The sequence below is a fragment of the Clavelina lepadiformis genome, chromosome 2 (assembly GCF_947623445.1).
Source record: "Clavelina lepadiformis chromosome 2, kaClaLepa1.1, whole genome shotgun sequence".
Classification (NCBI taxonomy): domain Eukaryota; kingdom Metazoa; phylum Chordata; class Ascidiacea; order Aplousobranchia; family Clavelinidae; genus Clavelina; species Clavelina lepadiformis.
In genome coordinates this window covers 3,868,520-3,891,057 of record NC_135241.1, presented here as the reverse complement: position 1 = coordinate 3,891,057, position 22,538 = coordinate 3,868,520, and the positions used below count along the sequence as shown (strand labels likewise).

Here is a 22,538-nt window from a genome sequence, read left to right as displayed (position 1 = left end):
AGCATTTCGTTTATGATGTAACAATAGATATAGAACCCGAAGAGTTTGTAAACAACAAATTAACACAATTTATTACTAAAACAGTAAGTTTTATATTATTAGTAAGTCCAATATTATTCATTAATTATTATCGATGCGAAACAAGTTTACCTCTACCCCCACTTTAAACATTCACGAGTCAACTGAATACACCATAAGATTAGAACATTATAATGTACAAGTCAACGCAATTTATTGCTAAAACAGTAAGCTTAACTCAGTTTAATCTACTTAAATACACTGCAAAACCAAAACGATTATATCTAACGCTAGCAAGTACAGTTTTTAACAAAGATGACTGCTCTAGCTGAATAGTAATATCCAATAATATTCATTATCGATGTTAAAAAAGTTTGCTTACCCCTACTATAAACATTCACGAGTCAACTCATTACACCATAAAATTATAACACTGCAATGTACAAACGTCACTGTTCACATTGTATGCGGCAACAAGAGTCACACTTACTTGCTTGTCTGTTTTACTACTTTTCCAAATAACCTACCTGCTTTGGAAAATATGATATATATAGACTACTTATTCATAAACAAACAATGGCTCTGTTCCCTTTTGACCTATCAAAAACACAGCTGTGATTGCATTTGGTATTGATATGTTCGTAAGCATAGGAAATTCGTAATCAGGTCACACAAACACACACAGCTGGATGCTAGCTTTTATTTATTCTTCTCTTACATCTGGATTCGAATAACATAGTTAATTCATAATTGATAGGTTCGTGAACATAGGAAATTCGTAATCTGGTCACACAAACACATAGCTGGATGCTAGCTTTTATTCATTCTTCTCTTACATCTGCATTCGAAAACATAGGTAATTCCTAATCGGGTCAAAACAAATCATATCTGGGTACCAGCTATTATTTATTCTTCTCTTACATCTGGAATCGACTAGATTGGTTGTAATACCTTCCAATGCTTTGTTTCTAAAGTCTGGCTTATTTCAACCCAAGCTGGAATTCATAACCAGGTGATGTTAGCGTATGCAAATACGATTAACGTGTTCTTACTCTAGGCTTTTCTCCATATGATTCCAGGTAGCAATGCATACGGTTCATCGTTCTGTATACTTTACACTGAAACTATGATGTAACTGATATCGAATATCCACAAACCCAAGATGTTTTTTTCCTCTAGAAATCTAGAACATGTTTACCGCACGTTGGCGCTAACGAAAACTATGACGTCACTTTTCTTATCTCTTTTTACATATGACCTAATTACTTGAATGACCTAATCTTGGAGTGACCTATTCTTGGAGTGACCTACTTCACACTTGGTGGCATGGTGGCGTGGTGGTGGCGGTGGCGTGGTGGCGTGGTGGTGGCGTGGTGGTGGCGGTGGTGGGGGGACTCCTGGGGTGGCAACACTATACTACTGACTTGAACTCTTGACCGTTGGATTAAAAGTCCAACGCTCAGTCTACCCTCTACTGAGCCAACCGGACTCGTAAAACACAAATGAACTAAAAGAAAAAAAGGAATTTTTCGATAACTTCAAACTTTTAGGATAATTTTAAAAGTTTGGATTACAGAAATTGTTGGAGCATTGAAATAAAATTGAGTAGGAAGTATAGGGTTTGAGAGAGATTGCAAAAGCCACAATCGAATAATAAATTATACAATGAAAATTTATGATTTTAGTCGTCAGTGGCAGTTTTCCTCTCCATGAGACAGGAGTCACGTCTATCTTGGATTGATTTGAAGACGTGCGTTCTCCTTCCATTTCTAATGACAACACAAAGTTACCGAACCTTGTGTGGTGGTCTGCTGGGATCAATGAAAATCTCTGTTATAAGCATCACAAGAGCGTCTTGAAGGACCAGTAACATGTGTTAGAACTCAGAAGGACAAAAATATACTGATATTGACAAAACCCATGATATATTTTATGAAATTGAAAGAAAATAGGCTGTTATGAAAGTATAAACATGATGTTTGCTTTGAGACTTATACTGGCTAGCGCAACGAAAAGTTTATTTTATGCCGAAGACAACAATAAAGTGAATAAGCTTGCGAAGTAATACCAAAAAATCTTTCAATTAATATAGATAATTATACTATTTCATGTTTTTGAAGGCCCGGTTAGCTCAGTCGGTAGAGCGTTGGACTTTTAATCCAACGGTCAAGGGTTCAAGTCCCTTATCGGGCGACTCTTTTGCTCTCGATACTTAACATTCGGTCATTAGCAAATTGCTGGTTTAGGTCCAGACCCGGATAGCAGGGAATGCCTTCGGGTAACATCAAACCAGCAGGAAGTTCAAGGTGTTACCTGCCCTCTGCAGTGTGCCTTAAACTTTAATTTGATCGTCTCAGTAACTCCGAAGTGTAAAACATTATTGGAAACTTGTTTACAGTGATTTCCTAAAAAGTTAACTCAACTAGGAAGAATTAACGCATACTGATATTGTTCAACGAATATGAGTTTTCCATAAAGACAACAAAATTATCTAATGCAGCGTGGTCCAACTTCTTTTCATCGCGGGCCAAAATCAGAAATTTTTTTTATCTTGCGGGCCAATGTTTTTAAATTAGAACTGAAGAAATGTGAAATTAGAACTGAAAAACAATGTGATATTGATATTAGAACTGAAATTAGAATAGTTCAAAATTTAGCTATTAAATGCTGATCAATGTGACATCTGCGGTCGAGGTTCTTCCTCGACAATAGCGACTATCAAAGCTGACTATCAGTTCGCGGGCCAAAAAATCGGTGCTCGCGGGCCAACTTTGGCCCGCGGGCCTGCAGTTGGACCACGCTGATCTAATGCATCGAGTGTGGTATTTTAACTAAATTGTTACCTGTAAACAGAAGAAACACTTTTTAGCAATACAAACCTGCATTGAAATTACTGGTCGCGGATTAACGTATAAGATTCAAGGGCACGGCCCACAGTTTTATGTATGCAGTCACACTGCATAGGCACAAGTGCATCATCTTTCATCTGGCAAGAACAATCATTTTGAATTCCGGTATAAATTTGATATTATTTAAAAAGCGAAAGGTGTTCATGTCCAAACAAAAAGCAAGCATGGCGTAACACTTTAAAACATTTTGGAGACACCCTTGAAATTTGTGTTGAGCCATAAATTAAACAGGAATTGAAAAGAAACGTGGCAACGTTAACCTCACAGCAACGTCAAACCGTATCTCTCTAGCACCACTTAGCGAACAAAACACGTAAACAGATTGTTCGCTCCAGAAAAATGACAAAAAAGTTTCATTTTCGAGAAGACACTGTATTTACTAAAAGTCTGATTATCTTGCTTATTTGCTTATTGTTTTTTACGTGCTGCTACAGAGCTAGAATTTAGGTAATAATCTAGTCTAATTGTCACATTCATTGCGTGAGAAAAGTTTCTGTGTTACTACCGTCTATTGATTGAACGAAAACCTAAATTTGTTGAATCAACAGCACAATGGAATGGGTTAATTTTTACTAATTACATTAGAGCGTTTAGGAATTAGGAAATCACTTTTAACAATTAGTTTCCAAAAACTCTACACACTTCCGACAAATTGAGACGTTCAAAGCACACAGCATAGGGCCGAACGGTTGGTTTGATGCTACACTAAGGCACTATATCTGTTCTTCAGGTCAAGGATCAAAACTAACAATCATTTCACCCTAACGTTATGCAGTAAAAAACAAAAACTTCGCCCGATAAGGGACTTGAACCCTTGACCGTTGGATTAAAAGTCCAACGCTCTACCGGCTGAGCTAACCGGGCTCGCAAAAAGAAGATCAAATAATAACAATGTAAAACTAAAAACTTGACGATAATTCCAAGCTAGGATAGTTTCAAGAATTTGGGTTAGTTTTGCCACTAAGTTTAAATTAAATTGAAATATTCACAAACAAAATTTGTTGGGCTATTTTATTACAGTGTTTGAATTATCTTCCAGCTGGGAGTAAGTCTGGATAGTATCTCGGAATAAATCATTCATCGTTGCTGTGTAGATGAAGATTGAAAGAGATTGCACCAGCGGCAGTTGAAGAACAAATGAAAAATTGGGGAAAGCTAACTTGGTCACCAGTGGCAGTTTTTCTTTTCATAAGAAAAGAAGGACGTCCACTTTGGATTGGATTCAGAGCGTGCTTTTCCTACACCATTTCCTGTGTAGCAACACAACTACCGCCGACCTCGGTCGGGCTCCTAGCGTGGCCATCTGCTGTGCGGTGATCGATGTTTCTGTTTCTGTGTAAGTTCCTTGTCGACTTTCATCAGTGCCACAAGAGCGTCTTAGAGGACCATACGTCAAAACTCAAAAGGGAAGAAATATACTGATACTGAAAAAGTCTATGAATTATTTGTTGCGTTGGAACAGTATACAACGATAAGTTTAATTATGTCAAAGATCAGAATCAAGTGAAAGAACTGATAAATTAAGTCCAAAAATAACGATTTCTAGATAATAATACCTATTTATTTATATGGTTCCGGTTAGCTCAGTCGGTAGAACGTTGGACTTTTAATCCAACGGTCAAGGGTTCAAGTCCCTTATCGGGCGAAAACTTTACTTTTTTGCATAGTGCCTCAGCGTAGCAGCAAACCAGCTGTCCAGCCATTTGCCGTCATTTTGCCTCAATCGTTTCAGTGTTTCTGAGGTGTAAAGAGTCCTTGGAAACTTGGTATAAGTGACTTTGTAAACACTTTTTCCATCTGGGAAGAACTATAACGCATAGCCTGTTGTTTAGGTTTACAGAGAAGTTTTTATGCAAAGAGTGGATAATTGAACTAATTTTTTAGCTAAAGTAGCAGGATTCAAAAAAGAAACAGAAAGCGCAGAAACAGAATAATCAGACATTTAGAAAACACCGTGTTTTCCTCAAAACTATACAGTTTTGTCATTTTTAGAACTACTAAAAATGTTCGTTAATGTTTTATTTTTTGCGAAAAAGCTAAAAGTATAAGTGATTTCAGTGCAACAGTATTCATTTACATACAAATCATGTTGGGCAATTTAATAAGACATCAAAATAAGTATGATTTATTGCTTACTCGTTTTGTTCGCTAAGTGCTGCTGAAGAGCTAGTTTGATATTGTTATTAAATAAACTCACTCAAGTTTCCTTTTAATGCTATTTTAATTTGTCACTGGTCACTGATTTCAAAGGTGCCCGTAAACTTGTACGCACAATCTGACTTTTGTTTAAATATGAGCACATTTCGCTTTCTTTTCTTCTTTCTGTCTTAAAGAGCTAGAATTTAGGTAATAAATTAGTCTAATTGTCGTATTCATTGCGTGAGAAAAGTTTCTGTGTTACTACAGACTATTGATTGAACGAAAACCTAAATTTGTTGAATCAATGGAATGGGTTAATTTTTACTAATTACATTAGAGCGTTTAGGGATTAGGAAAACATTTTTAACAATTAGTTTCCAAAAACTCTACACACTTCCGACATATTGAGACATTCAAGGCACACAGCATAGGGCCGAACGGTTGGTTTGATGCTACACTAAGGCACTATATCCGTTCTTCAGGTCAAGGATCAAAACTAACAATCATTTCACCCTAACGTTATGCAGAAAAAACAAAAAATTCGCCCGATAAGGGACTTGAACCCTTGACCGTTGGATTAAAAGTCCAACGCTCTACCGGCTGAGCTAACCGGGCTCGCAAAACGAAGATCAAATAATAACAAGATAAAACTAAAAACTTGACGAGAATTCCAAGCTAGGATAGTTTCAAGAATTTGGGTTAGTTTTGCCACTAAGTTTAAATTAAATTAAAATATTCACAAACAAAATTTGTTGGGCTATTTTATTACAGTGTTTGAATTATCTTCCATCTGGGAGTAAGTCTGGATAGTATCTCGGAATAAATCATTCATCGTTGCTGTGTAGATGAAGATTGAAAGAGATTGCACCAGCGGCAATTGAAGAACAAATGAAAAATTGGGGAAAGCTAACTTGGTCACCAGTGGCAGTTTTTCTTTTCATAAGAAAAGAAGGACGTCCACTTTGGATTAGATTCAGAGCGTGCTTTTCCTACACCATTTCCTGTGTAGCAACACAACTACCGCCGACCTCGGTCGGGCTCCTAGCGTGGCCATCTGCTGTGCGGTGATCGATGTTTCTGTTTCTGTGTAAGTTCCTTGTCGACTTTCATCAGTGCCACAAGAGCGTCTTAGAGGACCATACGTCAAAACTCAAAAGGGAAGAAATATACTGATACTGAAAAAGTCTATGAATTATTTGTTGCGTTGGAACAGTACAACGATAAGTTTAATTATGTCAAAGATCAGAATCAAGTGAAAGAACTGATAAATTAATTCCAAAAAAAAACGATTTGAGATAAATATACCTATTCATTTATATTGGCCCGGTTAGCTCAGTCGGTAGAGCGTTGGACTTTTAATCCAACGGTCAAGGGTTCAAGTCCTTTTACGGGCGAATCCTTTACTTTTTTGCATAGTGCCTCAGCGTAGCAGCAAACCAGCTGTCCAGCCATTTGGCGTCATTTTGCCTCAATCGTTTCAGTGTTTCTGAGGTGTAAAGAGTCCTTGAAAACTTGGTATAAGTGACTTTGTAAACACTTTCTCCAGTTGGGAAGAACTATAACGCATAGCCTGTTGTTTGGGTTTACAGAGAAGTTTTTATGCAATGAGTGGATAATTGAACTAATTTTTTAGCTAAATAAGCAGGATTTAAAAAAGAAACACAAAGCGTATGAGCAGAGTGATCAGACATTTAGAAAACACCGTGTTTTCCTTAAAACTATACAGTTTTGTCATTTTTAGAACTACTAAAAATGTTCGTTAATGTTTTATTTTTTACGAAAAAGCTAAAAGTATAAGTGATTTCAGTGCAACAGTATTCATTTACATACAAATCATGTTGGGCAATTTAATAAGACATCAAAATAAGTATGATTTATTGCTTACTCGTTTTGTTCGCTAAGTGCTGCTGAAGAGCTAGTTTGATATTGTTATTAAATAAACTCACTCAAGTTTCCTTTTAATGCTATTTTAATTTGTCACTGGTCACTGATTTCAAAGGTGCCCGTAAACTTGTACGCACAATCTGACTTTTGTTTAAATATGAGCACATTTCGCTTTCTTTTCTTCTTTCTGTCTTAAAGAGCTAGAATTTAGGTAATAAATTAGTCTAATTGTCGTATTCATTGCGTGAGAAAAGTTTCTGTGTTACTACAGACTATTGATTGAACGAAAACCTAAATTTGTTGAATCAATGGAATGGGTTAATTTTTACTAATTACATTAGAGCGTTTAGGGATTAGGAAAACATTTTTAACAATTAGTTTCCAAAAACTCTACACACTTTCGACAAATTGAGACGTTCAAAGCACACAGCATAGGGCCGAACGGTTGGTTTGATGCTACACTAAGGCACTATATCCGTTCTTCAGGTCAAGGATCAAAACTAACAATCATTTCACCCTAACGTTATGCAGTAAAAAACAAAAACTTCGCCCGATAAGGGACTTGAACCCTTGACCGTTGGATTAAAAGTCCAACGCTCTACCGACTGAGCTAACCGGGCTCGCAAAGCTAAGATCAAATAATAACAGCAAAAACTAAAATCCTGACGATAATTCCAAGCTAGGATAGTTTCAAGAATGTGGGTTAGTTTTACCCCTAAGTTTGAATTAAATTAAGGTATTCACAAACAAAATTTGTTGGGCTTTTTATTACAGCGTTTGAATTATCTTCCAGCTGGAATTAAGTCCGGATAGTATCTCGGTATAGATCGTTCATCGTTGCTGTGTAGATGAAGATTGAAAGAGATTGCACCAGCGGCAATTGAAGAACAAATGAAAAATTGGGGAAAGCTAACTCGGTCGCCAGTAGCAGTTTTTCTTTTCATAAGAAAAGAAGGACTTTGGATTGGATTCAGAGCGTGCTTTTCCTATTATTTCCTGTGTAGCAACACAACTACCGCCGACCTCGGTCGGGCTCCTAGCGTGGCCATCTGCTGTGCGGTGATCGATGTTTCTGTTTCTGTGTAAGTTCCTTGTCGACTTTCATCAGTGCCACAAGAGCGTCTTAGAGGACCATACGTCAAAACTCAAAAGGGAAGAAATATACTGATACTGAAAAAGTCTATGAATTATTTGTTGCGTTGGAACAGTACAACGATAAGTTTAATTATGTCAAAGATCAGAATCAAGTGAAAGAACTGATAAATTAATTCCAAAAAATAACGATTTGAGATAATTATACCTATTCATTTATATTGACCCGGTTAGCTCAGTCGGTAGAGCGTTGGACTATTAATCCAACGGTCAAGGGTTCAAGTCCTTTATCGGGCGAATCCTTTACTTTTTTGCATAGTGCCTTAGCGTAGCAGCAAACCAGCTGTCCAGCCATTTGGCGTCATTTTGCCTCAATCGTTTCAGTGTTTCTGAGGTGTAAAGAGTCCTTGAAAACTTGGTATAAGTGACTTTGTAAACACTTTCTCCAGTTGGGAAGAACTATAACGCATAGCCTGTTGTTTGGGTTTACAGAGAAGTTTTTATGCAATGAGTGGATAATTGAACTAATTTTTTAGCTTAAGTAGCAGGATTTAAAAAAGAAACACAAAGCGTATGAGCAGAGTGATCACTGATCAGACATTTAGAAAACACCGTGTTTTCCTCAAAATTATATAGTTTTGTCATTTTTAGAACTACTAAAAATGTTCGTTAATGTTTTATTTTTTACGAAAAAGCTAAAAGTATAAGTGATTTCAGTGCAACAGTATTCATTTACATACAAATCATGTTGGGCAATTTAATAACCATCAAAATAAGTATGATTTATTGCTTACTCGTTTTGTTCGCTAAGTGCTGCTGAAGAGCTAGTTTGATATTGTTATTAAATAAACTCACTCGAGTTTCCTTTTAATGCTATTTTAATTTGTCACTGGTCACTGATTTCAAAGGTACCCGTAAACTTGTACGCACAATCTGATTTTTGTTTAAATATGAGCACATTTCGCTTTCTTTTCTTCTTTCTGTCTTAAAGAGCTAGAATTTAGGTAATAAATTAGTCTAATTGTCGTATTCATTGCGTGAGAAAAGTTTCTGTGTTACTACAGACTATTGATTGAACGAAAACCTAAATTTGTTGAATCAATGGAATGGGTTAAATTTTACTAATTACATTAGGGCGTTTAGGGATTAGGAAAACATTTTTAACAATTAGTTTCCAAAATCTCTACACACTTCCGACATATTGAGACATTCAAGGCACACAGCATAGGGCCGAACGGTTGGTTTGATGCTACACTAAGGCACTATATCTGTTCTTCAGGTCAAGGATCAAAGCTAACAATCATTTCACCCTAACGTTAAGCAGAAAAAACAAAAACTTCGCCCGATAAGGGACTTGAACCCTTGACCGTTGGATTAAAAGTCCAACGCTCTACCGGCTGAGCTAACCGGGCTCGCAAAACGAAGATCAAATAATAACAACATAAAACTAAAAACTTGACGATAATTCCAAGCTAGGATAGTTTCAAGAATTTGGGTTAGTTTTGCCACTAAGTTTAAATTAAATTAAAATATTCACAAACAAAATTTGTTGGGCTATTTTATTACAGTGTTTGAATTATCTTGCGGCAGGGAGTAAGTCTGGATAGTATAGCCTATCGGAATAAATCATTCATCGTTGCTGTGTAGATGAAGATTGAAAGAGATTGCACCAGCGGCAGTTGAAGAACAAATGAAAAATTGGGGAAAACTAACTTGGTCACCAGTGGCAGTTTTTCTTTTCATAAGAAAAGAAGGACTTTGGATTGGATTCAGAGCGTGCTTTTCCTACACCATTTCCTGTATAGCAACACAACTACCGCCGACCTCGGTCGGGCTCCTAGCGTGGCCATCTGCTGTGCGGTGATCGATGTTTCTGTTTCTGTGTAAGTTCCTTGTCGACTTTCATCAGTGCCACAAGAGCGTCTTAGAGGACCATACGTCAAAACTCAAAAGGGAAGAAATATACTGATACTGAAAAAGTCTATGAGTTATTTGTTGCGTTGGAACAGTACAACGATAAGTTTAATTATGTCAAAGAACAGAATCAAGTGAAAGAACTGATAAATTAATTCCAAAAAAATAACGATTTCTGATAATTATACCTATTCATTTATATTGGCCCGGTTAGCTCAGTCGGTAGAGCGTTGGACTTTTAATCCAACGGTCAAGGGTTCAAGTCCTTTATCGGGCGAATCCTTTACTTTTTTGCATAATGCCTTAGCGTAGCAGCAAACCAGCTGTCCAGCCATTTGGCGTCATTTTGCCTCAATCGTTTCAGTGTTTCTGAGGTGTAAAGAGTCCTTGAAAACTTGGTATAAGTGACTTTGTAAACACTTTCTCCAGTTGGGAAGAACTATAACGCATAGCCTGTTGTTTGGGTTTACAGAGAAGTTTTTATGCAAAGAGTGGATAATTGAACTAATTTTTTAGCTAAATAAGCAGGATTTAAAAAAGAAACACAAAGCGTATGAGCAGAGTGATCAGACATTTAGAAAACACCGTGTTTTCCTTAAAACTATACAGTTTTGTCATTTTTAGAACTACTAAAAATGTTCGTTAATGTTTTATTTTTTACGAAAAAGCTAAAAGTATAAGTGATTTCAGTGCAACAGTGTTCATTTACATACAAATCATGTTGGGCAATTTAATAACCATCAAAATAAGTATGATTTATTGCTTACTCGTTTTGTTCGTTAAGTGCTGCTGAAGAGCTAGTTTGATATTGTTATTAAATAAACTCACTCGAGTTTCCTTTTAATGCTATTTTAATTTGTCACTGGTCACTGATTTCAAAGGTACCCGTAAACTTGTACGCACAATCTGATTTTTGTTTAAATATGAGCACATTTCGCTTTCTTTTCTTCTTTCTGTCTTAAAGAGCTAGAATTTAGGTAATAAATTTGTCTAATTGTCGTATTCATTGCGTGAGAAAAGTTTCTGTGTTACTACAGACTATTGATTGAACGAAAACCTAAATTTGTTGAATCAATGGAATGGGTTAAATTTTACTAATTACATTAGGGCGTTTAGGGATTAGGAAAACATTTTTAACAATTAGTTTCCAAAATCTCTACACACTTCCGACATATTGAGACATTGAAGGCACACAGCATAGGGCCGAACGGTTGGTTTGATGCTACACTAAGGCACTTGTTCTACAGGTCAAGGATCAAAACTAACAATCATTTCACCCTAACGTTATGCAGAAAAAACAAAAACTTCGCCCGATAAGGGACTTGAACCCTTGACCGTTGGATTAAAAGTCCAACGCTCTACCGGCTGAGCTAACCGGGCTCGCAAAACGAAGATCAAATAATAACAAGATAAAACTAAAAACTTGACGAGAATTCCAAGCTAGGATAGTTTCAAGAATTTGGGTTAGTTTTGCCACTAAGTTTAAATTAAATTAAAATATTCACAAACAAAATTTGTTGGGCTATTTTATTACAGTGTTTGAATTATCTTGCAGCAGGGAGTAAGTCTGGATAGTATAGCCTATTGGAATAAATCATTCATCGTTGCTGTGTAGATGAAGATTGAAAGAGATTGCACCAGCGGCAGTTGAAGAACAAATGAAAAATTGGGGAAAACTAACTTGGTCACCAGTGGCAGTTTTTCTTTTCATAAGAAAAGAAGGACTTTGGATTGGATTCAGAGCGTGCTTTTCCTACACCATTTCCTGTGTAGCAACACAACTACCGCCGACCTCGGTCGGGCTCCTAGCGTGGCCATCTGCTGTGCGGTGATCGATGTTTCTGTTTCTGTGTAAGTTCCTTGTCGACTTTCATCAGTGCCACAAGAGCGTCTTAGAGGACCATACGTCAAAACTCAAAAGCAAAGAAATATACCGATATTGACAAAGCCTATGTACCTGTAATTATTTTATGTTCTATATTGTGCAAAAGCTATTACGTTTACCATCGTACGCTTCGTTCCGCACAGTTAATGGCGAAAAGTAAACGACAGGATTTTCTGAAATTGGAAGAGAAGATTACGAACGTTTAAATACGACTTTCCTTTTGAGGCCTATATTGGTTAGTGCAACGATAAGTTTATGTTAATCAAAGACCACAATTAAAGTGGATAAGCTGGTAAATTAATTCCAAAATACTTTCAGTAGATAGGCTAGAAAATTAATTATAATTTGTTATTTTCGCCAGCCCAGTTGGTAGAGCGCCAAGGGTTCCAGTTCTTTATCGGACGACCCTTCTGCTTCTCCCTGGTTAACGTTTGGGTTAGGTATAGGCTTACCATAATTTTGTGGCTTAAAAGCGGGACGCTTTCGACATATGACGTCACAATAACATTTTTATCGAATACAATGAAATAAATAACAAACAAGATCACGAATTCTTCTTCAAGAAGTACCGGTACGCTACACAGCAAAAACAATAATAAGAACATGCTAATGTTTTTGTATGGCTTCTATGCGGTATGCCTATGCTGGCTGACTGAATGCCAAACCGGGACGTTTGGCCGACCGATCGGGACGCCGGGACAAGACGTTAAAAAGGGGGACTGTCCCGGCTAAAACGGGACGTATGGTAAGCCTAGTTAGGTATTTGCTGAATGGGTTTCTCGACATTGAAAGCGGGTATAGTGTCTCAGCGTAGCATCAAACTAGCTGTTCGGCCCTCTGCTGTATTCTTTCACTATGTCCGAAGGGTACAGCCTCTTTGGAAACTAACTGTTGAGTGATTTCTTAAAGACTTAACCAACTGGAAGAAATTAACGTAAGTTGACCGATTTGTTCACTCAACAAATTTGGTACTTTGTTCAATACAGAAAACTTTTTTCAAGCAATGACTGTGACAATTAAACTAATGTCCGTTGAATTCTAGCTCCCACTAGCAGCACTTAAATAATGGTAAACGTGTAATTAAGATAATAAGACTAAGAGCAAATAAGCTTACCTTGTTTTTCTCCAAAACAAAACCTTTTTGTCATTTCATGGACTATTAAAAAGTTTTTCTTAAGAATATGTTTTCAAAGAATGGCTACAAATAAGTTTTTTTTATATCAGTGCAAAACAACATTCATTTACACAATTAAGGAACATTTTTACAAAACCATCAAAATAAGTTTGATTCTTATGTTTATGTATATTGTTTGCTAAGTGGTGCTAGAGAGCTATAGTTTATTTTTGTCGTTAGATAAACTTGGTCACATTTCTTTCTAAATCTAAAAAGTTTAGTTTATGGCCCATCACTGATTTCGATGGCGCCCGCAAAATGTTTTAAAGAAAGATACGCGCTATATGATGTTTTACTAAGACTTGAACGTCCTTCGCTTTTAACATGGTATCAGCTTAATGCGGTATTTAAAATAACTCTTTCTGGGAAATGAAAAACGATAGGCACGTACGAGCGTCCTGTGCCTGCGCGTATAAAACACTGAAGTTGCTCATGCATTTTAAACCGCGACAAGTGGTTGCAACGCAAGTATTGTGTTGTTTAAATGCTTTGTCATTATATTTTTTGCGGCTAATGTATTAGCTCAAAATGCTACACTTTTTGCATGAATTAGTTTTGCTGTCTTAAAGAGCTAGAATTTAGGTAATAAATTAGTCTAATTGTCGTATTCATTGCGTGAGAAAAGTTTCTGCGTTACTACAGACTATTGATTGAACGAAAACCTAAATTTGTTGAATCAATGGAATGGGTTAATTTTTACTAATTAGAATTACATTAGAGCGTTTAGGGATTAGGAAAACATTTTTAACAATTAGTTTCCAAAAACTCTACACACTTCCGACATATTGAGACATTGAAGGCACACAGCATAGGGCCGAACGGTTGGTTTGATGCTACACTAAGGCACTTGTTCTACAGGTCAAGGATCAAAACTAACAATCATTTCACCCTAACGTTATGCAGAAAAAACAAAAACTTCGCCCGATAAGGGACTTGAACCCTTGACCGTTGGATTAAAAGTCCAACGCTCTACCGGCTGAGCTAACCGGGCTCGCAAAACGAAGATCAAATAATAACAAGATAAAACTAAAAACTTGACGAGAATTCCAAGCTAGGATAGTTTCAAGAATTTGGGTTAGTTTTGCCACTAAGTTTAAATTAAATTAAAATATTCACAAACAAAATTTGTTGGGCTATTTTATTACAGTGTTTGAATTATCTTGCAGCAGGGAGTAAGTCTGGATAGTATAGCCTATTGGAATAAATCATTCATCGTTGCTGTGTAGATGAAGATTGAAAGAGATTGCACCAGCGGCAGTTGAAGAACAAATGAAAAATTGGGGAAAACTAACTTGGTCACCAGTGGCAGTTTTTCTTTTCATAAGAAAAGAAGGACTTTGGATTGGATTCAGAGCGTGCTTTTCCTACACCATTTCCTGTGTAGCAACACAACTACCGCCGACCTCGGTCGGGCTCCTAGCGTGGCCATCTGCTGTGCGGTGATCGATGTTTCTGTTTCTGTGTAAGTTCCTTGTCGACTTTCATCAGTGCCACAAGAGCGTCTTAGAGGACCATACGTCAAAACTCAAAAGCAAAGAAATATACCGATATTGACAAAGCCTATGTACCTGTAATTATTTTATGTTCTATATTGTGCAAAAGCTATTACGTTTACCATCGTACGCTTCGTTCCGCACAGTTAATGGCGAAAAGTAAACGACAGGATTTTCTGAAATTGGAAGAGAAGATTACGAACGTTTAAATACGACTTTCCTTTTGAGGCCTATATTGGTTAGTGCAACGATAAGTTTATGTTAATCAAAGACCACAATTAAAGTGGATAAGCTGGTAAATTAATTCCAAAATACTTTCAGTAGATAGGCTAGAAAATTAATTATAATTTGTTATTTTCGCCAGCCCAGTTGGTAGAGCGCCAAGGGTTCCAGTTCTTTATCGGACGACCCTTCTGCTTCTCCCTGGTTAACGTTTGGGTTAGGTATAGGCTTACCATAATTTTGTGGCTTAAAAGCGGGACGCTTTCGACATATGACGTCACAATAACATTTTTATCGAATACAATGAAATAAATAACAAACAAGATCACGAATTCTTCTTCAAGAAGTACCGGTACGCTACACAGCAAAAACAATAATAAGAACATGCTAATGTTTTTGTATGGCTTCTATGCGGTATGCCTATGCTGGCTGACTGAATGCCAAACCGGGACGTTTGGCCGACCGATCGGGACGCCGGGACAAGACGTTAAAAAGGGGGACTGTCCCGGCTAAAACGGGACGTATGGTAAGCCTAGTTAGGTATTTGCTGAATGGGTTTCTCGACATTGAAAGCGGGTATAGTGTCTCAGCGTAGCATCAAACTAGCTGTTCGGCCCTCTGCTGTATTCTTTCACTATGTCCGAAGGGTACAGCCTCTTTGGAAACTAACTGTTGAGTGATTTCTTAAAGACTTAACCAACTGGAAGAAATTAACGTAAGTTGACCGATTTGTTCACTCAACAAATTTGGTACTTTGTTCAATACAGAAAACTTTTTTCAAGCAATGACTGTGACAATTAAACTAATGTCCGTTGAATTCTAGCTCCCACTAGCAGCACTTAAATAATGGTAAACGTGTAATTAAGATAATAAGACTAAGAGCAAATAAGCTTACCTTGTTTTTCTCCAAAACAAAACCTTTTTGTCATTTCATGGACTATTAAAAAGTTTTTCTTAAGAATATGTTTTCAAAGAATGGCTACAAATAAGTTTTTTTTATATCAGTGCAAAACAACATTCATTTACACAATTAAGGAACATTTTTACAAAACCATCAAAATAAGTTTGATTTTTATGTTTATGTATATTGTTTGCTAAGTGGTGCTAGAGAGCTATAGTTTATTTTTGTCGTTAGATAAACTTGGTCACATTTCTTTCTAAATCTAAAAAGTTTAGTTTATGGCCCATCACTGATTTCGATGGCGCCCGCAAAATGTTTTAAAGAAAGATACGCGCTATATGATGTTTTACTAAGACTTGAACGTCCTTCGCTTTTAACATGGTATCAGCTTAATGCGGTATTTAAAATAACTCTTTCTGGGAAATGAAAAACGATAGGCACGTACGAGCGTCCTGTGCCTGCGCGTATAAAACACTGAAGTTGCTCATGCATTTTAAACCGCGACAAGTGGTTGCAACGCAAGTATTGTGTTGTTTAAATGCTTTGTCATTATATTTTTTGCGGCTAATGTATTAGCTCAAAATGCTACACTTTTTGCATGAATTAGTTTTGCTGTCTTAAAGAGCTAGAATTTAGGTAATAAATTAGTCTAATTGTCGTATTCATTGCGTGAGAAAAGTTTCTGCGTTACTACAGACTATTGATTGAACGAAAACCTAAATTTGTTGAATCAATGGAATGGGTTAATTTTTACTAATTAGAATTACATTAGAGCGTTTAGGGATTAGGAAAACATTTTTAACAATTAGTTTCCAAAAACTCTACACACTTCCGACATATTGAGACATTGAAGGCACACAGCATAGGGCCGAACGGTTGGTTTGATGCTACACTAAGGCACTTGTTCTACAGGTCAAGGATCAAAACTAACAATCATTTCACCCTAACGTTATGCAGAAAAAACAAAAACTTCGCCCGATAAGGGACTTGAACCCTTGACCGTTGGATTAAAAGTCCAACGCTCTACCGGCTGAGCTAACCGGGCTCGCAAAACGAAGATCAAATAATAACAAGATAAAACTAAAAACTTGACGAGAATTCCAAGCTAGGATAGTTTCAAGAATTTGGGTTAGTTTTGCCACTAAGTTTAAATTAAATTAAAATATTCACAAACAAAATTTGTTGGGCTATTTTATTACAGTGTTTGAATTATCTTGCAGCTGGGAGTAAGTCTGGATAGTATAGCCCAGGGGTGGCCAAACTGCGGCTCTTTGAGCCTTTAATTGCGGCTCTTTAATGAATTAGCATTGTTGAATTAGACATGCATTTTCCCGGTCAAGACATGTTGTTTGATCAGATTATGAAACAATGCGTTCTATCATACGTAGTAAGAATGGACTCATTGTTAGTACTGTAATAATGAAATTACACTCCAAAAACTACATTATTGTACCGAAGTGTGCTAACTTATACACTGTAGTTAAGCACTGTCAGTTTGAAGCTGTACGTCAGGGCTGACCTAGTTTTAAGTCTTGGTTACGTTATACTAATAATTACAAAAAGAGTTGGTGAAGACTCATAGTATCACCACGCAGCACTAATGTTTATCAATAGCTACACTTCGTTGTGAGTGAATAAATTCGAATTTTTATTGTGTTTGTGTTGTGGCTCTTTTAAAACTGGAATTTGTTATATGCGGCTCGAGCATGAAGCAGGTCTGGCCACCCCTGATAGCCTATCGGAATAAATCATTCATCGTTGCTGTGTAGATGAAGATTGAAAGAGATTGCACCAGCGGCAATTGAAGAACAAATGAAAAATTGGGGAAAACTAACTTGGTCACCAGTGGCAGTTTTTCTTTTCATAAGAAAAGAAGGACTTTGGATTGGATTCAGAGCGTGCTTTTCCTACACCATTTCCTGTATAGCAGTGTTTCTCAAACTTTTTGCGATCGCGTACCACTCATTCGTTTTTTTTGCTACACTGCGTACCACCTGGCTCCTGAATGACTTATTTTACTCAAATGTACCGGTATTTATTAGTTATTACCGTTATTACTATACCATAACACCAATGAATAGCAAGAAAACACAATTTAATTTGATAGAAGCAACTGTTTCTTCTGCACAAGCTTGTCTATCCGGGGCAACACATTACTCACAGCACATCGAAAATCATGTTCAGCGGTACGCGGTACCACTTAAAAAGCTCTCGCGTACCACTAGTGGTACGCGTACCACAGTTTGAGAACCACTGCTGTATAGCAACACAACTACCGCCGACCTCGGTCGGGCTCCTAGCGTGGCCATCTGCTGTGCGGTGATCGATGTTTCTGTTTCTGTGTAAGTTCCTTGTCGACTTTCATCAGTGCCACAAGAGCGTCTTAGAGGACCATACGTCAAAACTCAAAAGGGAAGAAATATACTGATACCGAAAAAGTCTATGAATTATTTGTTTCGTTGGAACAGTACAACGATAAGTTTAATTATGTCAAAGATCAGAATCAAGTGAAAGAACTGATAAATTAATTCCAAAAAATAACGATTTGAGATAATTATACCTATTCATTTATATTGGCCCGGTTAGCTCAGTCGGTAGAACGTTGGACTTTTAATCCAACGGTCAAGGGTTCAAGTCCTTTATCGGGCGAATCCTTTACTTTTTTGCATAGTGCCTTAGCGTAGCAGCAAACCAGCTGTCCAGCCATTTGCCGTCATTTTGCCTCAATCGTTTCAGTGTTTCTGAGGTGTAAAGAGTCCTTGAAAACTTGGTATAAGTGACTTTGTAAACACTTTCTCCAGTTGGGAAGAACTATAACGCATAGCCTGTTGTTTGGGTTTACAAAGAAGTTTTTTATGCAATGAGTGGATAATTGAACTAATTTTTTAGCTAAAGTAGCACGATTTAAAAAAGAAACAGAAAGCGCAGAAACAGAATAATCAGACATTTAGAAAACACCGTGTTTTCCTCAAAACTATACAGTTTTGTCATTTTTGGGACTACTAAAAGATGTTCTTTAATGTTCTATTTTTTGCGAAAAAGCTAAAAGTATAAGTGATTTCAGAGCAACAGTATTCATTTACATACAAATCATGTTGGGCAATTTAATAACCATCAGAATAAGTATGATTTATTGCTTACTCGTTTTGTTCGCTAAGTGCTGCTGAAGAGCTAGTTTGATATTGTTATTAAATAAACTCACTCAAGTTTCCTTTTAATGCTATTTTAATTTGTCACTGGTTACTGATTTCAAAGGTGCCCGCAAACTTGTACGCACAATCTGATTTTTGTTTAAATATGAGCACAATTCGCTTTCTAAATGACATCAAATTACTGCGGACTTCGAAAGGAAATGCTCTAGGAGTCTATAGGTAAATGAAAAATATTACGCGCATGTGGATGATACATTGGGGGTGCCCTTTGATTTTTTTACGTTAAGCCGCGACCAATGATTGCAATGCGGGTTAGTATTGTTAAAGAATTTTCTTCTGCTCACAGGTATACCTAATACTCACAGGTGTAACAAATTTGTTTTAATGCCACACTCAATGCATGAGATACTTTGTTCTTTTTAACAGAAACCGTTTTTTATTTGTTGAACGATAATATCAATATGGATTAAATTTTCCTAGTTGGGTTAATTTTTTAGGAACTTAATGTTCACAAGTTGCCAACAAGTCTTCACACTTCTAAGTTCAGACATATTGAGGTGATCAAAACACACAACAGAAGACAGATTCCTAAAATCTCGGACGACCTGCCACCTTAACCCTTGTACCACAGGGCAAGGAGCAAAACCAACAACCGTTTCACTCAAAAGTGAAGCAGGAAAAAGCAAAAGAACCGCCCGATAAGGGACTTGAACCCTTGACCGTTGGATTAAAAGTCCAACGCTCTACCGACTGAGCTAACCGGGCTGTGAAAACTGCGGGAAATAATCTCGATGTGGTTCACACAAGAGGTACGTCCATCATGGATTGTGTTGAAAATATGTGTTTTTCTTTCCATCTTCTTTGACAATACAAAGCCACCAAGATTTTTGTCAGGCTCCTTGAGTGGCCATTTGCTGGTGGATGATCGACAAAATTGTCGGTGTAATTTCCTTTATTCTCACTGACTTTCATCAGCATCACGAAAGCCTCTTGGAGGACCTGAAAGATATTTCAAAATTGAAGAAATAAACTGGTGCTGACAAATATCTAACTCATTGTATGACATGATTTTGCTGCCTTGGACCACAACCACAATCAAAAAGAGTCAGTATTTCCTCTTTAGGTTGTCTTAAAGAAATACTTCTTGCGAAGTTTTTGGGTATAAAATGAATGGTATTATTTTAGTACTTGTACTCATTAAGCAATGTTTACAAGGACATGTAAAATAGTTCAATACGATAATCTTGATTGATAGCCAACAGGTGTATGGATTATTGTTGATTCGTTTCAACACGAATCTCATGTCGGTTAGTTGTATATCAACACTACAGTTTATGTGTAGTTTTAGCTTTTGAATATATTATGTCGGTGAATAGACATAACATCTTGACTTGCATATATCGCCGACCTTTGTTGTACAGGACTAGTTCTCGAATGAAATATGACCGGTAATTATCATCCATATTGTACATAGCCAGAAAAGCTTGCAATTTATTGCTTTGCGACTTATCGCGGCCAATATTTTAAGAAAGTAATTAACTTGATGAATGACTCATCAGATTCTCTTGACGCCATGACATAAACTTCTTGTTTCTCCAAAGTACGCCAAGTGTCCGAATTTCAAGCACAAGCCAAGCCAAGCGTTTCTTCATTTATTTAACTTTTTGTTGCTTACAGAATGACTTTGAAGACGACCGGTACTTACGTTTTAAGTAAATAATATAAACCACAAGAAATTTCGTTTTACTTTTACTAAATTTTGTTTTAGTTGACTTACAGCCTCTGGCGTCTGGCTGATGGCGTAGAGGACTGCTTTGACGTAATTTATCATTATTAATTACCTACATGTAACTATTGTAAATCTTCAGTAACAGCGTTAGCTGTTGTAATGAGTAAAATTATACTTTCATGAAAGAGATTCTAAATTTTCATGCTACCTTTCATTTTTTTGTATTTCCTTGTTATAACGAAATCTTTCGCTTTCTTGTTTCATCTTTGAATTACAGGATATGTGCGGATTTTTGCGCACTTGAGCAAGTTGCAAACGAGGCGAAAGGAAATTTATTATCATCTTTGACTGAACCAATCACGGCAGGTGAAGCGAAAATAGATATATGTTGTAGACATGGGTAAATAAATACACGGTTAACTCTTAACCTATCGAAGGCTAAGTAGCCTTGACCTTTTTTACTTTCATTATGACGTTATAATCAACAATAAAAGCTAGGTCGCTTACTACAGCTATGAAATGCGTTTTATAGACTATCGCTAAATTCACAAACATACCCGAGTATCTAAATACTACAAAGAAACACAACAAACCGTTTTTTAACCGTAACCGCAACCCTTTGTCTGTGTAAGTTATGTTATGACCCAACATTGAACAAGTTTAACATATACATTATACACGTTGTTTAATGCATAGGATCACATATTCGACGGAGCGGTTGCATTGTTGTGCTTTCGTACGTCTAGTTGGGAAATTTCATCACGAAACTTTTAAATTGTCTCGCAAAAAGCAAGCGGATACCGGAGGCGCTATTATCGCGTAATTTTGCACCAACAACAGTGAGTTTGTTGGGATGGTAATGTTTAGGAAATAAACAAGGCCGCGCACTGCGCCAAAACTCAGCACCTGTATCTGGCCGTGTGGGTCGAATATGAGACGCGGTGGCTTTAATGGCGGCATATCATTATACTGGTGTAGTTTTCCTGTCGTCTATGGCACAAATATCGATGTTTTCTGCTCTCGCGTTGCCATTTTGATCTGCAAGGATTTTATCACAGTTAGGACAAATAATGCGGCAATAACCACGGGTTGGCCAAACAGGGCTTGACGTGTGGTTTACGGTATTTGATGTATAGATTCGTGTCTGCATCAGTTGATATCCGGAACGATGATACGTTTATGGTAATTGGAACTACAAGAGTTGTCACATATACGTGGATCGGAACTTGTCTTATCCGCATGCGTGTTAAATGATTGATGGACGTTGTAACTAAGTACAGCAAAAAGTTTTTAAAAAAACTGTCTATTATGTTCCCAGAAATCATTTCATACTGTCCTGACCCAGTAAATTACACATTCCCATTTGGCCAATATGGAAAGGATTTCTGGTAAAACAATTATGTTTGCGGATGAAGACATCTTTCAAAATTGGTAATTCTAACCAGCAACTGGATATTGGGTGATATTTTCGCAATTTCGGTTGTGACATTTGCGTTAACTTATCTTGCCTTGAAACTTCTGGTTTTGAGCCCCAGTAAAGCTTCCTCGCATAAGTTTGTTTTAGATAATTGTCCTCAAGACGTGTTTATCACCGCTTCAGTTTACCTTTTGTGACTATTTCAACCACACGGCGCCTAATAATTATGGACTTTGTTGACCTTACGGCCGGTATTTTTCTTGGTCCGTGCATATCGCTGTAATTGTTCCGCGAATCTGTTGACTCAGATATGTGCGGCGGTTGCACTTTTGTGTTTGTAAGTTTTGGTTTTTGCGGTCTTGCAAGAAAACGTTCGGCTTTGAAATGACTTTAACCAATAATTTCACGTTTCCAGCAGAAATTGCATTGTCAAAGATATTTCTTTTTGAAGAAAGCTCGGTAACTGCCGGCAACTACCCATTGCTACCACAAATGACTGCCGTTTGCTTGAAGTTCTGTCATGATAATTGCGTGTGCCCAGACTTGTGGTCGCCCGCTTATGTCACCATAGGCAAGAGACGACAGCTTATCGGAAGCTTAATACCGACG

General features: G+C 37.1%; 14 non-coding genes across 14 annotated transcripts; 6 read left to right on the top strand and 8 right to left on the bottom strand.

The window, feature by feature from the left end:
- The first annotated feature begins 2,138 nt into the window (after nucleotides 1-2,138).
- Trnak-uuu (transfer RNA lysine (anticodon UUU)) lies at nucleotides 2,139-2,211 on the top strand. The gene has a single exon. It is a non-coding gene; the product is annotated as a tRNA-Lys (tRNA).
- A 1,507-nt stretch (nucleotides 2,212-3,718) lies between these two features.
- Nucleotides 3,719-3,791, bottom strand: Trnak-uuu (transfer RNA lysine (anticodon UUU)). The gene has a single exon. It is a non-coding gene; the product is annotated as a tRNA-Lys (tRNA).
- Nucleotides 3,792-4,499: 708 nt separating this feature from the next.
- Trnak-uuu (transfer RNA lysine (anticodon UUU)) lies at nucleotides 4,500-4,575 on the top strand. Its single transcript has one exon. It is a non-coding gene; the product is annotated as a tRNA-Lys (tRNA).
- Nucleotides 4,576-5,608: 1,033 nt separating this feature from the next.
- Nucleotides 5,609-5,681, bottom strand: Trnak-uuu (transfer RNA lysine (anticodon UUU)). Its single transcript has one exon. It is a non-coding gene; the product is annotated as a tRNA-Lys (tRNA).
- A 706-nt stretch (nucleotides 5,682-6,387) lies between these two features.
- Nucleotides 6,388-6,460, top strand: Trnak-uuu (transfer RNA lysine (anticodon UUU)). Its single transcript has one exon. It is a non-coding gene; the product is annotated as a tRNA-Lys (tRNA).
- Nucleotides 6,461-7,497: 1,037 nt separating this feature from the next.
- Nucleotides 7,498-7,570, bottom strand: Trnak-uuu (transfer RNA lysine (anticodon UUU)). Its single transcript has one exon. It is a non-coding gene; the product is annotated as a tRNA-Lys (tRNA).
- A 696-nt stretch (nucleotides 7,571-8,266) lies between these two features.
- On the top strand, nucleotides 8,267-8,339 carry Trnan-auu (transfer RNA asparagine (anticodon AUU)). The gene has a single exon. It is a non-coding gene; the product is annotated as a tRNA-Asn (tRNA).
- Nucleotides 8,340-9,381: 1,042 nt separating this feature from the next.
- Nucleotides 9,382-9,454, bottom strand: Trnak-uuu (transfer RNA lysine (anticodon UUU)). The gene has a single exon. It is a non-coding gene; the product is annotated as a tRNA-Lys (tRNA).
- Nucleotides 9,455-10,160: 706 nt separating this feature from the next.
- Trnak-uuu (transfer RNA lysine (anticodon UUU)) lies at nucleotides 10,161-10,233 on the top strand. Its single transcript has one exon. It is a non-coding gene; the product is annotated as a tRNA-Lys (tRNA).
- Nucleotides 10,234-11,263: 1,030 nt separating this feature from the next.
- Nucleotides 11,264-11,336, bottom strand: Trnak-uuu (transfer RNA lysine (anticodon UUU)). The gene has a single exon. It is a non-coding gene; the product is annotated as a tRNA-Lys (tRNA).
- Nucleotides 11,337-13,933: 2,597 nt separating this feature from the next.
- Trnak-uuu (transfer RNA lysine (anticodon UUU)) lies at nucleotides 13,934-14,006 on the bottom strand. Its single transcript has one exon. It is a non-coding gene; the product is annotated as a tRNA-Lys (tRNA).
- Nucleotides 14,007-16,603: 2,597 nt separating this feature from the next.
- Trnak-uuu (transfer RNA lysine (anticodon UUU)) lies at nucleotides 16,604-16,676 on the bottom strand. The gene has a single exon. It is a non-coding gene; the product is annotated as a tRNA-Lys (tRNA).
- A 1,531-nt stretch (nucleotides 16,677-18,207) lies between these two features.
- Nucleotides 18,208-18,280, top strand: Trnak-uuu (transfer RNA lysine (anticodon UUU)). The gene has a single exon. It is a non-coding gene; the product is annotated as a tRNA-Lys (tRNA).
- Nucleotides 18,281-19,475: 1,195 nt separating this feature from the next.
- Nucleotides 19,476-19,548, bottom strand: Trnak-uuu (transfer RNA lysine (anticodon UUU)). The gene has a single exon. It is a non-coding gene; the product is annotated as a tRNA-Lys (tRNA).
- Nucleotides 19,549-22,538: the final 2,990 nt, after the last annotated feature.